General features: G+C 43.8%; 1 protein-coding gene across 1 annotated transcript in view; it reads left to right on the forward strand.

The window, feature by feature from the left end:
* The window catches only part of LRMDA (leucine rich melanocyte differentiation associated), a 1,035,628-nt gene that overhangs the window by 584,515 nt on the left and 435,790 nt on the right, over positions 1-15,323 (forward strand). The window lies entirely within an intron of this gene.

The raw sequence follows: 15,323 nt of genomic DNA on the forward strand, positions 1-15,323 counted from the left end.
GGGGTCCTAACTACCAGATTGGGGTAGGGTGCTCTCACGTGTCCACCATTGTTCTCAGGTTCTTTGTGTAAAGATTTGTGAGTCCTCACGTGACCCTATAATGTAGAAGGCAGTGAGCACTGGCTTGTTCTACAGATGAAGTCACTCAGGCCTAGAGATGTCCATTGGGCTGCTCCAGTCACCAGGCTAATAATTGCTACAGCTCTCCCTGTGTTTGCAACCACAGAGCCCACCTTCTTCCACTCTGACTCCTTACCCGTGGATTAGTGAGCTAAACATTTTCCCCATGCAGTTCTCTGTTCAAACAAAACCTCACAGGAAGGCCTAAATGAAGAAAACCGGTGACAGCAGGGCTGTGCTGTTGGCGTAGAAATGGCAGCAGCAGCAGGGGGACTGAAATCCTCCCTCTTTCCGTCCAAATGGGGACAGCTCCTGAAAACCCGGTAGTAGCTGGTTGTCTGAGTCATTAGCAACTTAAGCAGAGATGCTCTTCAAAGCTCCACGTTAGTTTCTAATCAATTATAGAATCAGCTCATGTTTGTGTGATCGACTTGAACATCTTTACTAACTTTACTAACTGTATGAAGCTTAAAAATATCTGTTATTTATTTGAGGACAGGCAGAAGTACTCTGACAAAGCGTGGGGACTTTGGGTTGTTATCCTTTTGTAGTCACATGATTTCCAAACTGGAGAGGACGTCAGAAATCACCTGGTCTGTGATCTTATTTTATGGGTGAAGGAACTGGGCGAGGATGTAGTTTCCTTAGACCCCCATAGTCCCCTGGAGGCAAACTGGGCCCAGAACCCAGGGGTCCGGGCTTCCAGCTAAGCGTTCTATTTACTCCAGGGTTCTTCAAGGATCCTGCAAGTGCACCAGAAGATTTCTCTGTGTTCCTGGTTTCCTATCAAACTGTGTGCCTCTCTTGAGTGGCAGGCAATTTCCTTTTGTCTGTTTTCAGAGATATGCACGGGTACTTTTCTTGCAGATAGAGAGAGGCCAAATGAGCTCCTTGCTGAATTAATAAATTGATGTTCAAAAGGCTGTTTCTCGCGTGCTCACAGTCTACACAGACATATGTTTGTTCCTATGCAGGTGTGTATATACGCTTTCGGTCTTTGTGTATATATACATATGTATGTTCTGGGAGGTGTGTATACGCCTGGATCCGGCTCCTAATGGAGAGCAATTTCCTCCCCGGGAATTGCAGACGCTGTGCTGAGCACACTGGGTGAAGACCTATTTTTCATAACGGCATCAGAATCTCAAGTTGGCTTCTGTCCTTTCTGAGGCAGCGGCGGCCTGTTGTGCTTACTCAGCAGAAGGCTCTGATGGATGATCAAGGGGGCCATGATTTGGGGAACTGTTTTCATTTTATTTCTGACATAAAGTATTTGGGAGAATGGAAAAGGCCTCTCCAATCGCAGCGCTTGCCTCAGAGGTAGGGAACAGGCAGTGTGGGTGTTCTCAGCTGACGCAAATGCAAAATCATCCCGGAGCTAATAAACGCCCTGTGTCACAGAGGTTTGATTTGGTACCTAGCAGGCCCTGCCACTTGAGTGTGAGGTCTTTCTCGCTTTCTGTCATGATCACATTACTGCCTTCATTGCTGCCTTTTGGTTTTTGTCATTTAAAGGCTGCCTTCGGTCTGATTATTCTAGAGAAAGAGGCTGTCATTCATGAGGCAGTGATAGTTAACGCTATTAGGTTGGTGCAAATGTAATTGTGGTGTTTGCGATTATTTTTAACCTTTTAAATTGCAATTACTTTTGCACCAACCTAATACTAATGGACTCTTCTAGACTTGTGCATGTGTGAGTGTGGGTGTTTGTGTGTTGTCAGTTAATGGACGTACAACAGCTAGGCTTTGCTCATTTCCCAGAATTTTAAAGAAAATATATATCTTTGTCAAATACTGGCCATTGAATCATGCCATTGTTAACGCAGAGAGCGCCAAGCTGGGTGCAGAGAAGGTTGAGGCCCCCCAAAGAAAGGCTTCTGTAATGACCAGACCGTGACCCCCTCACCGCACCAGGAAACATAGATCAAAGCGGTGGAGAGGCCTGTCCAGGAGGATGTGCGGGGAAGACACAGCAGCCCGGCACATCAGAGAGACAGTTCAAGAATCCGACAGTCAGAATTGCTTAATTATGTCCTGGCTTTGTAATTATTCATCCCTCTTCTGGCAAAGAGCACAGTTGTCATTTCTTTGACATATATTTAAAGCTGAGCCCTCTTGTTTACAGGCACATGCATAAAGTCGGCTCTCAAGTATTTAATCTTTAGAGTCTTATAGAAGCGATAGGGAGAGGAGTTCCCTGGGTAGCTGGACTGAGAATCACAGCCTGTGTTAGACAGTGTTTTCACATGTGTACTTTTGCTTGTAATCATAGCCATTCTCTTCTAGGTAAGATACGGTAATAGGCATGTTCCTGAGTGTGGCTAGGTCCTTGAAAATACATTTTGCATGTCTGTATGCAGGCGTGCCTGGGTTTCCTAGCGTGTGCAGGTTGTTTATTTGTGTAGTTTTTCAGTTTGTATGTTTGCGGGTGTGTGTACGTCTTTGGGTATTGAGGGGGGCGCTATAGTGTGTGTGTGTACGTGGGAGGGAGATGTGATGCATTCACGCAATAAACTTCTGAGTACCTATACCTTCCGTAAATCTTTTTTATTCTCCTACTTAAACTGAAAGGTGAAAGACATTTGGGTCCACGGAATACCTGCTTCCATGACTACACTACGCAGTCTTGCTCTTGACACTGGGAGTTGGGCTCTAACTCCCCTGGGGAACTTTAGTTTCCTCCATCTGCGTCCAGGTTTTTGGATTTCCACAAAAAAAGCCAACCTAGCATAAAGCTAGGGAATGCAAGCATCAGGAAGAAGCAGCCACTTATCCACTGGGGTATCCGCTCCGTGAGGGCAGGGCTTTTCTTTTTTCACTCTCGTATCTCCAGTGTCTGGTCTATAACAGAGGCTCAGCTGCAAGAATTAACTGTGAACAGAGCATATTGGAAGATCCATCATGAAGGTGGTCCATTTGTTCTTTTATTGCCTCAATATGGCCCTCTGGAAAGGCAGAAAAGGGACCTTTGCCTTAAGAAAATGTAATAATTTGAATCTGTGTGTTGGCAGAAAAGACAGATTCTGGGTCGATTCTTTGTCTTTCCAAAGGATTTGCCCTGGGATTACGTATGATGGCAAAATCTACGGCCACCGTGATCCCCGGGCCTCGGCTTCTCCGTCAGGTAGCATTGCTCGGGGAGGCAAGGGTGTGCTCTGTGCTGTGTTCTCCATCACTGCTCAAGGTGTCCTCTGAGTCCTTTTCCCAGAATCCACCTGCGCGTATTGGGGCTTTTAGGAAATGAAAAAGTAGCTTTTCTCAGAAAACATGTTGGGGTGCTCCACAAGTCTGTTTGTAGTTAAAATGAGATTTTCCCTCTCTTAGCTGGTATTGTATTTTGTTGTCTTCTCATCAAGGAACTCAGCTTAGTGGCTTGTTTGGTTCCCTTGATTTTTTTTTTATACCTAGCCTAGTTCTTTTGTGGGTGCTCCCTTGTTCTAAAGCACCACATATGTCTCTCATATCTTCTGTTACCCCTCTGTAGCCCCATTGCAAACATGTAAAAGGTTATCAGAAAATACCTCTAGATTGATTGGAACTACTAACATTTACTCTACACTTAACATTCTCAAGAAAATATATTTTACACAAATCTAGGGTATGCCTGCAAATAAATATTGTGAACCATGTGTACATGCAACTAAATAGACGATAAGCCAATATACGTTGAATGCTCTCCACTCTACCAAACATTCAGGAGAAAACTAAAACTGTCAGGTCATTTTCTGGATATTTCTAACTACCCAAATATGTTAGTGTTTTTATAGTTCTCCTCGGTTTTTACACAGATGTTCCTTGTCTAGAGACATATTCAGATTCTATTTTTAGTTACTTTGTAGTAAAGTTTGAAGGGAGGAAAATTTTTAATGAATTTCTTTTGTGGGAGATACTTAGGCATTATGTTTAGAAACAATTCCAGAAGCCGAAAATTTGCAGTTTGTTTGTTTTTCATTCTTGTTGCTGATTTCCCAGTTTGCCACATTCATGTGAGGAAGAATCACTTAAGGGTTTTGTGCTACTCCATTTTTAGCTCCATAGCATCCTGTGTCTCAAATGCTTTCAGAGTTTGCTTTTTGGAGGCAATTTTGGTAGCTTTTCATTACCTTGCTTTTGGATAGCACCCCTTTGAAATCAGAGCTAGACTGCCGCAGAAAAGTTGTGTCTTCAGCAACCTGGCAAAGCCCTGTGGATGGAGAATTGAAATTCACAGTAAAGAAAGTGAAACAGAACTATAGGTGCTGGTGGCAGCCTCTCAGAAGCCATTCCCAGAAGTCTCTGGGGCGTGGACAGGTGCCGAGCACATGGTAGGTCTCACTCTGCATTGTGCCCCAATGCCTGGTGAGGTATGGAGGTGTCTCTATTGGAGTCATTGGCTTTCACTGTACCCCAATGGCCTAGCTCCGCACTCTTCCTCATTTTGGCCTCTAACATACTCACTTTTGTCCAAAGAGATTTGGACAGATGTGCCTGGGGGATCATGGAAAGAAGTCTTCCTAGATACTCTGTACAGCCTCTGGAACCTAAAAATTGGGAGGAGTGTGGTAGATTTCATTGTCTAAAATTGTTCCTTTCTCTCTGCCCTTCCCATGGCTCCCCTCTGAGGAAGAAGTACACGTTTCCATCCCATTGACTTTGGCCTTGGCCATTCAGCCCTTTAGCCAATGGGATATGAGCAGAATGAAAGCATGCCAGTTCTGGGCCAAGGCAATCTGAGGTACCATGTGTTTCTCCTCACTCCTCTTGCACATCTGCCATTTGCTATGAAAACGACATGAGACTCACACTGGGCAGATCTGAGCCTGACCTGCAGTCTGAAGCTGAAGCACGGCTACCCCAGCCAACTACAGATCTCTGCATGAGAAATAAACGCTGGTTGTAAGCCACCACTACTTGGCGAAGTAGTGTTGCTACAGAAACCTGACTAATCGATAGGTCATCCATCCATCCGCACATCCTGCCCTCTGGTCCTTCCCTGGCCACTTGAACAAGAGCTTTTAACTAGGGCACAACTTGGATTTTACTGAAGTTAGTGGCGGTTTTCGGTTTCACAGCATCAACTTCTGTAGGCTTTCTGGATGCTTACCTAATTGGGATTGCAAGGCCAGCCTTGCTCAACTGGCTGCCCAGTGGCGCACTAGTAGATGCTTTGAAACTTTCCTGATATGTGAGTAAAAACAACACCTAGCATATATTAAGTATCTAATGTGCGCTAAATATTGTACCAGCAGCGTAACAACATCATCTCTAAATTCCTCCTTGAACCTGAATCTACAAATGAGGAAACTGATGATCAGAGAACTGACATTCAACACCTAAAATTACAGAGCAATGTGCAGTTAGACTCTCCCTTAGGTCTGCCTAGGCCGCTACGTGGATGATGTTTCCCCTGTATACCTTAAATTTCATCAGTTAGGCAGGGAGATGTGACGGGAGGCAGGAGCAAAAGAGCAGGAAGACCAGGAGATGGAAGGGAGCCACAGGTAGCTTTGTGATTTCCGGTTTTGACCTCGTCCTTGTGACCACTCCCCGAGCCCATTTGGGTGAAATGCATGGGTGAGGCAGAGAATTGCAGGAGCCAGGCTGTGGAGGACGCCGTTAGGCCACATTTGTGATTTTAACTATAGAATGAGGAGGAAACTTGGAAGGGTTTGAAGTGGGAGGAAAGTAAGGGCAGGTCTGCGTCCAGGTCTCCGGGTATCTGGGAGAGGAAGCATAGTGCTCTGTGCACAGCAGGTGTTTGGGAAATCCGTGCAGAGGCAGCTGCTGGCCTGAAGCTGTCCAGTATTCAGAGCAGTGTTGGTGCTCAAGTGGCCACGGAGGTCAAAGTGCTGGGGCGGAGAGCCCTCTTACGGGGACTGTCTGTGTGGTAGCCAGCAGCTCAGAAGCCGTATAAGAAGAAAGCCCATGGCAGTCAGAGACCCATAGCAACTTCCTGGTGATGGGTACATGGCATTCGAAAAAGTCCTCGGACACGTTCGTACCCAAAATGCTCTTTGCCCTATGGTATCAGTTGCCTTAGTTTTAAGGAGTGAATTTAAGGCTTCTTAACTGGGCCATGAAAAGTCCTCATTCGTGTGATCTCTGGTAATGATAGAGATGGAACCTCGATAGCTAATTATGTCTGTAATCTTGACCTTTTCTTGATCCACTTTAGAAGATCGTTTTTGGTATTTTGCTTTTGCAGTTTAAGTTTTTTATTATTTTAAAAATTAAGTTTGAAAGGAAAGAGAAGAAAATAAAGATGATTCCTTAAGAAAGTGGGTTCTCAGAGAATAAAGTTGGGATGCTGTTTTAACGTTACCCACGTTTACAACTAAATTTAGCCCCAATTCTGTGTGCAGCTCCAGGGCTTGGCAGGACCTGCTCTCCAGTGGGAGATGTATTGGTGAGTTTGAGCAACACCTATCCTTAACATGCTTTACTGGACCATCCCTCCCTCCCCCAATTCTTTGCTTTGAGCCTGGTGATTCCAGGCCAGTGATGAGGAGGAGTGGGTTGGAAGTACAGGAGCAGCTTGTCTAGGAGCAGAGAAACAAGGCCGGCGACTGAGGTCTGAGAAAAGGGAGGATAACAAAAGCATCAGTGTTCCCACCCCTCAGTCAGACCAGGGCCTTGCTCTTTGTCCTTCTGAACGCTGTGGCTTCATGGAGCTCCGCCTGGCTTACAACGTCCCTTTGGGGGTGCATGGAAACATCAGATGGTAGGGACTGAACCCTCAGGCAGGTAGACATCTGGGAAACCTGCAGGATGGATGGCTCACTGGGGAAAAATCAGGAACCTTGTTCTGAAGCTAACTTTGATTACATGTTAATATTATTTACAATTCTATGGCTGAAGGAGAAAGTGAAGATGGCATGGTCCCAGTTTCTGCCTTTGAGTTCTGGTTATTTCCAAAGTGCCTGCAACTAATAGCTGATGTCCTGGTCTGCTAGGGCTGCCGTAACTACCATAGACTGAGCGGCTTACAACAACAGAAATTCATTTTTCTCACAGTGCTGGAGGCTGGAAGTCCAAGACAAGGTGTCGGTGGGATGGTTTCTTCTGAGCCCTCGCTCCCTCGATAGCAGGTGGTCACCTCCTCACTTTAGCCTCACTTGGTTGTCTTCATGTGTGCGCACAGCCCTACTCTGTATGTCCCGATTTCCTTTTCTCATATTGGTGTAGGACCCATCCAACGACCTCATTTTAGCTCAGTCACCTCTTCAAAGGCTCTTTGTTTGAACACAATCACATTCTGAAATACTGGGGGTTAGGGCTTAAATGTATGACTTTGGGGCGAGGGGTACAATTCAGCCGACAACAACAGACAAGAAGAGTGAACTTTCAGAAGAAGACGTAAAAGAAAACTCATGTAAACTTAGTGATGAAAGGGATGTCTCTAATATTTAACACTTACTTGTTCTTTTCGTTGACCCCGAAGTCTAAGAAGCAAAGTAGTGGACAGGGTAAAGTAATGGGATGATCTTAGGATAACCCACTTGAACGAAGGTAAAAGTCTTCACCAAGTGTGATTAAATACAAATTTGAAATAAAAATTTGATCTGTTTGTCTGAGTGTGACTAATACATACTTCTCAGGGTACCATCCAGGTATACGCAGATAAGTACCAGTATTATAGTGCGAGCCCCAGTAATGGTGCTTCCTTCCTCCAGAGTAGGCTCAGCAAGGAGCCTGATGTTCTCATTTTAAAAAATTATCTTTACCTCTCGAGGTGCCTTTTTCCCCAAATGGTTCCTTGAGAAGTAAAAAGAAGCTGTTTCTTGTTATAAAAGAGAACAGTTATGACATGTTCCCACTGCTCCCTGCCTGTTTCTCCAGCGAGCTCATTTCTCCCTGCCCAAACCTCCAAGAATATCCAAGCCCCCAGCTATTTGTTGGATCCAGTGTGAGAGCTGGTTCCAACCTTCTAGGAAGTGCGTTTGTGCCTCTCCATTGTTTTGTCCCCCCATGGTCACCATGGTGTACTTCTGGGGACACAAAGTTATCTTCCTTGTCCCTCTGACCAGGCAAAGTGGTGCTTCTCAAGCATGAGAGGGCAGCTCTGCCCTGGGGGTCACTGAAGGCTGGGGTACAATTAGCTGTTTTATTTACTCTTCTCCTTCCAGTTGAGTGTCTCAGATTAACAGACAGGGCACCGTCAGGAATGCACAGATGCTCTGTAATTGGGGCCTCCTTTGATGTTAATTTAGCCCAGTTCAGTGCTATTTTCAGTGATAGCAATTGCTCTCCTCCTTGTGCACCATGGACATGTTAGGATACTATTATTTTTCATGCAAATTTGAAAATATGGCAGTAGATTTTAAGTTACGTTACCTGAATTAGAACTCATTATTTCTTTCAACAACGCTTTAATGCTCCTGTCTAGCTCTAAAGCTATGTGTATTTTTATTTTTATTTTTTGAAGTGGGGAATTTGAAGTGGGGCTTCTACTTTATGACACCTTTAACTCATGAGTGAAATTAGAAGTGAGCCACTTTTTGTTGTTGTTGTTGTTGGCATTTTGCATTGTTGCAGAGCTGTCTGGCGTAGCGACCTCTCCCATGTTTTATTTGACCCATTGTTATTCATTTCCCCCCACCCTCCAACCTTCACTTTTGTTCTAGACATGACTCAAGTTGTTGCTTCCAGCTCTTCTTTGGGGAATGTTTAAAATCTGAATTTGCTGGTATTTCATGGAAAAACCTATGATTCTTTGTTCACAGGCTGTTTTCAGATTTGCTGTTCCATTTAGGGGCCAGACCCACACCAAGTTCCAAGATTACACTTAGGTCTATCTTCTGCCATCCATTTCTCCATTGTTAATGCAGAGAATATCATGCCTCCTTCCACATTTGTTGTGAGGGTTAAATGAGATAATACGTGTAAGGACCTTGCGTTGTTTCTGGCATATACAATCAGGGGCAGCTAGTGTTAGTAGTTGTATAATTTCAAAACAGCTCTGTTTTTGTGGCATTTCTGTGTCATTGGTTTGTGTGAGTGAGCAAGAGGAAGGTAATTTTAGTTTGAGGTGGGGGGTGTATTAGATGGCTCAGGCTGCCATAATAAAACACTATGGAGTGTGTGGCTTAAATAGCAGAACTTTTATTTTCTCATAGTTCTGGAGAATGGAAGTCCAAATCTTGGTGCCAGCATGGTCTGGTTGTTGTTAGAGCTCTCTTCCCACCTCTCACTGTGTCCCCACATGGCAGGAGGAGAGAGAGAGAGAGAGAGAGAGAGAGAGAGAGAGAGAGAGAGAGAGAGAGAGAGAGAGAGAGAGAGAGAGAAAGACAGAGAGAGAGAGAGAGAGAGAAAGACAGAGAGAGAGAGAGAGAGAGACTGATACTATAGGTTAGGGGGTGGGGATATAACTCAGTCCATAGAAGGGGTATTGCCCCTATATTCCTTATAGTTTAACTGAGTTTTATACTTAAATGAAATGTTTCTAAGACTTTTACTAAGCACCTACCTCCTGATGAGAGTAAAACACCTAAAAGAAAGCAATATGGGAGGAGAAAGAAGGCCTGCTGGCCTGGTCATTCTTGGGAGGCCCAGGCCCCTGAGTTTGGAGGCCTCCCCAGGCCAAGGCTGTTTTGTTTTTGTGGTGATGGTGGAGGGAGAGAGCCAGGACAAAAAAAGAGGTGCAAGAAAAGTCAGTGTAGAGCGGAGGACAGAGGAGGTTCCACTATCACTGGTGGAAGCAGTAGGACGACGTACAGCAGCCCCAGTGAACAACGGTGGGGCACAGGGGTCTCGGTGCAGGGCCCACACTGGGGAAACGATGCCCAGTGCAAAAGTAAGCCCTTAAGCCCTTTCATTTGGGTAACCTTGGACTCAACTCTCTTAATCCTCCTCCAACTCCCTTGGTCAATCTGGAAATCAAGGCCGATGTTTAGATCCCGGAATTTGTCACTGTCATCAACCCACTGCTGCCCTGTAGGAAATTGGGGAAAACCAGGGAGTGAAATCTGGGGGCTTGTTATGCACATCCAAAGAACATAATCTTATCATTAGGAGGGCTTTGAAAACCCAAGGTTGAGATATTGGATCTCTGGATAATAAAAAAATAACCAAGAACTATACTACACACAGCCACTTTTTTTTTGTTTTTTTTTGTTTTTTGTTTTTTTTGTAAATCTGTTTCAGTTCAGTATGATGTTAAAAAAAAGTAGTTTGTGCACTCATTCTAGTTTTTAGTCATGGGATGTTTTGCAAAAGATTACGTTACACATTATTTTTTGCTTCCTTGTGTTCAGAAAACCCTCAATACCAACTCGTGACTTCTGCACTTGGAGATTATAGAGGCCCAATCTGAACACTATTAATTGTGTTTGCTTAGGTAAAAATGGCTAGGGTAGGTAAAGCAGACTAAAGAATGAAAAGCTTTCCTTCTTTACTTCCCCTCCCCTCTTCTTTTGCACATCATAGGACTAAATGTGCAACTCTGTTCACATAACTGCTACAAACAGTTCACTGTGTAGGCCAAACGCTCTCTAATGCAGTAAAATTAAGAAATAATATGCTTTGAAAGTGATTTATGAGTGTGGTTAAACTGCCAGATTTACAAAGAAATAGTTCAGATCTTGGGAAGCCTCAGGAGTCACGTCAAAAATGAATTTGACCATGATTTAAACTGCTACTTTTCTTACATGACATTTAATATGTGTACTTTGGAGGCCCATATGTCTTTAATAAAATAGCATTAAGTTTTAAATATGATATGAATGCAGCCAGTTTCTAAATTCATAACCTTTTCCACAACTCCAAAATGCTAACCAATAAGGGAGTCATACATGCAATAAAACATAAACCTTAGAAAATAGCTTTTTATTAAAATGGTTAGACAGTTGGCAGCTGGGTTGCAGTGTAATAAATACTTACAGCATTGTGGGTTTATCAGACGTTGTTTACCCTGCAAGCAACAGGGACCAGACAACTAATTATATAACCTCTGTGTAAAAGCAGTTCGTGCTGAGTGCCCCTGAGTGAGTCAGAGAGGTAGCAAAGTTTTTTTGAGAGCCTTGGACAAGGACTCCAGAGATTTGGGTTCTAATCCCTATCTGTCACTTAAATGAGTGTGACCTTGGGCAAGTCACTCTGTTTCTATAATTTTCCCAGTCTGTATCATGGTGACAAGAACACCTGCCATGCCAGTTTGTTGTGACAATAAGAAACAAATGCACACGAGGCTTCTGACACAGTGCCTGGCACATAGTAGGTGCTGAGTAAAGAGAAGCAATTCTTTTGAAAAACATATTTAATAAGAAAGTCATGTAGGCAAGCTCTTTAGGTCCCTTCTAGCAGTGCTCTTCCGTTACCATTCCAAGGTAGTACTGAGAAAAGAGAAGCCACTTAGCCAGAGAACTGTGTAAGCCTCACAGAGAGTGACTAGGAAGCTCCTTGCTTCACTCAGCTTTCAAAGGCGCCCGCATGTCAGAAGTGACAGAAAGAGGTATTTGCAAAGTTCAGGGGGAGCAGGAGCTGTGCTGGTGGCCACCGTCACTTAGCTGTTCCTGGACATGGACATGAGGTGTGAGATGCAGCCGCTCCCTGCCTTTTGGGTTTCCAGAAAAGGTGAGTTATTCTTGTAAGTTGTACTTGTAAGTTGTACTGCACTGTAACCAAAGGTCTTTCAGAGCTGCTGTGTGTGTGTGTGTGTGTGTGTGTGTGTGTGTGTGTGTGTGTGTGTGTGTAAACAGATCTCTCTGTGGAGTTGTTTGGAAGTAGAGCTTCCCAACCTTCATGTTTCTAGACGCTTATATGCAACTTGCTTTTTCTGTGTTGTGGTTGAAACAACTCGTCTAGTCTGACTAGACTACTATGGTCTGATTGTATTTGTCCACACGACCACGTATTACTACCCTTCACAAACGTCTTCAGGAAGATATTCCTGAATTTCCTAGAAGGGGAATTGTAAGTTACATATGAACTTGGACTTTGAATCTCAGGGCACAGACAAAAGTGTGGTAATTAAAGATTAAAAGGCCCAGGGACCATTTCATTCTGTTTTATTTTATTTTTATATGTTTCTTAAAACAACGTTATGATCCCATTAAGGGAAATTAACAAAGAAAATCTTTCAACTGTATTCCCTGCGTGCTAACTCTATGACTTTTCATTTTGCTCTGTTCTCCTCCGAACCTTATTCCTTTCTACAGATATTTTATGTGTGTTTAATGCTCTACCTTTTTTCACCTAATATTTTTATTGTGCTACTTTGTAGTCCTCAAATGTATTATTTTTCTGAACTGCACAATTCTTCATCAAGTTGATATAAGTGCTGTCAGTTATGAAACCATTTTCACACTGATTCTAGATTTTAACCTTATGTATAAAATACTACAAGGTGTGTGTGTGTGTGTGTGTGTGTGTGTGTGTGTGTGTTTCCTTTAAATTTTTTTAGGGCAGTTTTTTCCAGGAAGTTTATTGGATCACAAAGTGTGGGCACATGAACAGTTTTATAAGAATGCGTTGGTGCCATTTTTCATGTTGGCAGTCCATCCTGGATGAGTCACAGCACCTACCCAGGCTGGAAGAAGAATGTAGGCCAAAAGGGACACTTACCAAGTCTCTGTTTGGGAACAGGCTTCCCAACGTCTTATGGTTGGTGTGGTTCTGGGAGAAAGGTTTAGAATCAGTAGGAGCTTCCTACCAAGTATGCGCTGACCAGCTAGGTTGTACTCCTAGGTAATTACAGGTCCCCTAGAGCACCTCAAAAACTATTAACAGCATACAGTCCTGATCAGTGTAAATGTGCCTTTAGACTGTTAGCCAAATCTTTGTATAATACCAATCATTCCACCTACAAAAGCACAAATATGTTATTGTTCTCAATAGGCAATTTAACGCAGTTTGGGGAAGGAAAAAAGAGAAAAGAAGATTACAAGCCGGCTGATCTTGCTTTTATTTCCCTTCAATCTATCCACACTTCTCAGGGGTTGTACTTGTTTAAAGATTGTATGCAACTGTGTAGTCTGTGTGATTTGGAAAGCAAATCAAACTAAATGTGAAGTTTTCAGCACGTGCTGTTTTTAAAGGATTTCATGCATTTATTTCAAATATACATTTCTTCCCGAGTAGTGCTAAACCTATAATCTTTTCCTTGTTACATTTCTGTTCTGGGGCGGGGCGGGGGGGCGAGAGGGTGACTTAGTTTTGGAGTGGAAGGTTCCTATTAACATTGACCCCCTTCTTGTGTGGCATTATTCACAGCAGAGCTATTAAGGCTAATTATTTTCAGGATTCTATCAAAGGGGAATATTTGAGCTGACAAAAAAAAAAAAGGAGAAAAAGAAGCATTTATTAGGAAGAAAAACGGCCTGTTTAAATAAGAAAAGGTATCGTTATCGTGTGCACCCGACCTCCCCTTCCCAGTTATTAGCCTGTGTAGAGAGGAGGGGCCAGGAGACCTCACAGGAGTCTGTGAAAGGAGGTTCTAGGGGAGATATCTGGTACCCAAAGGGGGCAGTGCTTTTTTCCTTCCTCTTTTCTGAAGTCCACCTGGATGGCTCAATGACCAGTCTGTTATTTGCCTTCTTATTTTGGGTAACATTACTGACCCTTGATATGTAATGAAAAGAATGTTGCTTGAGGAGCTGGGTGTCTAAGTCAGGGGGTGCTAACTGCTGTAACCGATAGCCCCTAAGTCTTGCTGGCTTTGTCACTGTCAATGCACTGAAGATTTCTGGATGGAGAGTGACGCATCCTGGTCATTCAGGAACCTAGGTTCCTTCTATCCAGTGGCTCTGCATTTTTCTTGGGCCTTGGAGTTCTCCGCTGGGTTTAGCCAATGGATGGAGCAAGAGTGAGAGTGTGGAGAATTGTGCGAATGATTTATGGGCCTGTTTTTGAGGTGACACATATCGCTAATGCCCCCATTCCATTGACCAGAACTCAATCATATGAACATTCATATGTAACTACAACAGGGTCTGGGCAGTGCAGCTATTAGGGGCTGAGTTGTATTCCTTCCCCCACCCAAGTCATATGATGAAGCCCTAACTCCCAGTGCATCAGAATGTAACCATATTTGGAAATAGGGCTTTTAAAAGAGGGGATAATTTAACATGAGGCTGTTAGGGTGGGCCCTGATCTAATGTAACTGGTGTCCTTATGAGAAGAGGAAATTAGGACCCACAACGAGGTACCAGGGGTGTGCATGCGAGAGGGGCAGCCATGTAAGGAGACAGCAAGAGGGCAGCCAACTGCAAGCCGAGGAGAGAGGCCTCAGAGGAAACCAGCCCTGCCCTCACCTTGATCTTGGACTTCTAGACTCCAGAACAGAGAGAAAATAAGTTTCTGTTGCCTAAATTACCCAGTGTGGTGTACTGTTATGGTAGCCCCAGCACACGAATACTGCAGCGAAGCTGAGTGCCCAGAAAGAAACGTACGCGTATTTGGTAGCCATCATGGTAGAGCATTTGGGAGAGTATTTGGTAGAACATCATGGCAGCCTCTGCTACACTGAGCACTTGTGTTTTAGTTACATGTCAGCAGTCAACTTACTGCGTTTTCTTGGGCAAGTCTCTCCCTCCAGAGCTCAGTTCTTCATTTGTAAAATGGATGCATAGACTTAGATGATTTCTGAGGGTCTCCCTGTGGCTTTGTGATCTGACTGTGTGCACAGATCCTCAGGCTGACACCTGGGTCAGTTCTGAGGTCCACAGTGGTACCTGCAGCTGCTGGGTACATGGCGTGGTGCTGAAGGAAGGACCCACGTGTTAGGGTTCAACCACCCGGATTCAAATCCTGGCTCTTCCATTGGCTATGTGACTTTGGGCAACTTAGTGCCTCAGTTACCTTATTTTAAAATGGGGGTAGTAAAATAAGCTTTGTTGGATTAAAGGACTAAAGGAAATGTTGAATATAAAGCACTTATGAAAGGCATGGCACAGAATAAAAGCTCTATAATTTTATCTCTCTCCCTCTCTTTTCCCTTTCTTCTTTTTCTTTTCTTTCTTTCTTTCTTTCTTTCTTTTTTTTTTTTTTTTTTTGTAGAAAGAAAAGCATGTTATGTGCTTAGCTTCCAAATGGTCCCGAATCTGTCTATGGGGACTATTTGACTTGACCTAGTTTAGGACCACAGTTTACTTTTCTTTCACTCCACATCATCTAGACTTCCTCCTCACTTCCGGAAGGCTGGGGACATGGTCTAGGAATAGTATTTGCTCATGTGTGTCTATCTTGCAGGACCTCACATCTTCAAACCACCAGCGTTGTCTTTGTAT

The sequence above is a fragment of the Rhinolophus hipposideros genome, assembly GCF_964194185.1.
Source record: "Rhinolophus hipposideros genome assembly, chromosome: 15".
In the NCBI taxonomy this organism is placed as follows: Eukaryota; Metazoa; Chordata; class Mammalia; order Chiroptera; family Rhinolophidae; genus Rhinolophus; species Rhinolophus hipposideros.